The sequence below is a fragment of the Mercenaria mercenaria genome, unplaced genomic scaffold (assembly GCF_021730395.1).
Source record: "Mercenaria mercenaria strain notata unplaced genomic scaffold, MADL_Memer_1 contig_1817, whole genome shotgun sequence".
NCBI lineage: Eukaryota > Metazoa > Mollusca > Bivalvia > Venerida > Veneridae > Mercenaria > Mercenaria mercenaria.
The window spans coordinates 18970-21477 of NW_026459825.1; positions in this window are offsets into that span (position 1 = coordinate 18970).

Sequence of the window (2508 nt, forward strand, 5' to 3'; positions counted from 1 at the left end):
CAAGAAATCATCCACTGGTTCCTCTGCTATTCCATTTCTGATCTTGTTGAGCTTATCTTCTATCTTGAATTTGAATTTGGCGTCGAAACTCTCATTTTTAACATGTTCCCCCTCCAAAAAGGTATTTCTCAGTATTCTGCATTTTCCTTCTTTGTCAAATACTGGTTTTCCTTTGTCTAATAATGGCAACATAATATCCACATCAGACTCTTCATAGGATGTAAGTTTGTGAAAAGTTTGCCACTTTTGGCCTGGGTCAGTGTGTCTATCAATCTGAGTGCATGTTTCGTCTATCCATTTTGATTTCGCCTCTTCACACACTTCTTTATATATTTGTTCTTTTTCTTGTAGGTCTAATAGAAGATTCGGTGTTTTCCTCCTCCTAAAATGCTTTTTAGCTGAATTTAAATCTCTTTTAGCTGTTTTCACATCTTCATTTGTCCATGGATGAGTGGTTCTCCTATGGTTAATTGGTACCCTAACCTTAGGTATACATTTATCCATACAATTTTTGAACACTCTTAAGAAGGAGTCAAAAAGATCAACCATACTTCTATTTGAGTTATTACTCCCATTCCATTCATTGAATTGAACTGTAGTTTCTTCGTTCCATGCTTTCCAATCTACTTTTCTTAAATTGTATTTTTCAATGTATTCATTTTGCCCTCTAGGTATGCCATCTTCAATTTTCACAAGCACAGCTATGTGGTCAGATCTCACATTTTCATGATCTAATGTTTGACAGCATTCAATTTTTCTCCTTAGAGTTGGTGTGATTAAGATCAAGTCAATTACACTGTCACTGTTGCGTCTAGTTGGAATACCATCATTAATGCACATAAAGCTACTTTTCAAGACAAAATTCTCTAAGAGTTCACCTGCATAATTATCTGATTGATTCCCCCACAGTTTACTTTTTGCATTGAAATCACCAGTTACAAGAATATTTTTAAATGAATTTCTGTAGTCTTCGAGCATAGAAATAAATGTTTTCATGTCTTCAGTTTTTGTGGGTGGAATATAGCAGGCTAACATTAATATTTCTTCCATTTTTTCCATTTTCACAGTAGCACACAAAACTTCTATGTTTTCTTGCTCCAGATGTTGCTGTCTTTCAATTAAATAATTTTCAGATTGTCTACTGTAAATGGCAACGCCACCATGGCCATCTTTGCCTCTAGGTTTTGATAAAATATTCCAGTTTTTGAAAGATAATTTCTTCCTAGGTCACACGCCACCAAACGTTCAGGACGGATTGAGAATGCATTGAACCATGTCGATTTTTTACTGGTATGCTTGTTAAATAAAAAGTACATATCACATTGCTGACGGATTTTCAATATACCGGCGGCATGCGTTGAAAAGTGTCCCTTTACGTAAACTGAACATGTTCTTGTACTCATATACTGTTCTATTCTGCACCGAAACGGCGGACTTAAGCGAGGAGTTGCTGTACTTAAGCCGTCATCGGGGACAGTGTGATATAGATTACGAAATCGATTTCAGAAAACAATCCATTATGTGCCAATTCTACTGATTTTTCAAGTGATAGGAAGTGGGTATGAATCCTTTTTACTGCTGTAATGAAGAAATGAAATATTTTTTCGGTGTTCATGCGAAATGAACGACAGAATAGAATAGGCGAATCCATGACGTTTAATTTGTCAATCCTATTATGTCGTTCATTTCGCATGAACACCGACAAAAGGTTAAACTTCATTTCTGCTATTTACATTACATTTGCTGTCCATTTGTAAAGAAGATTAAATTATAAATTGCACTCATTTTGTTGTATTTAACATAAATATCAGCTTCCCGGCCAGTCTGTTTTCTAGACAGAACAACTGCGACGTCATCTAAGGAACATGTAGATATATTACTGCTATTTTTTCCCATAAATAGTACATATAATATTGCCGACGGATGTTGAGGGTGTCTGTGTCATACGTCCAAAGAAGGCTCAGTTACGAATTCGAACACGATTAGATGTTCAGATTGTGTGGTATTTTTCACCGAAACGATAGACTAAAGTCAAGGTTCGGTCCACTCCGACCATCTTGTGGGACTGTATGAAACATACTTTGAAATCAGCTTGAGTAATTTAAGCATTGTATGCCGAGAAAGGATAGCCTAATCTGTGTAAAATCATAATTTCGGTCATTTTCCATGTGTCAGAAAATGGCTCGAATCCTAACGACTGCTGTTATTCACTACGTTCACGAGGGTTTAGGGATGCATTGAGCCATGGTATGTATGTTCAAAATTCAGTACATACAACACTATCGACAGTTTTTCTGGATGCCGATGGTAGAACCAAAGAAGGCCTGATCTCGAAATTGGAACATGTTTCGGTGATAAGATCCTGGTTTGTTCTGCACTAAAACGATGGACTGAAGTCAATGTAACTGTATAAGGAACATTATGAATTAAGTTAACCAATTAAGACATTATGTGTCGGCGATTGACAATCTTTTAACTTTCAAATATAAACAAAGTCAAATGTTTTGA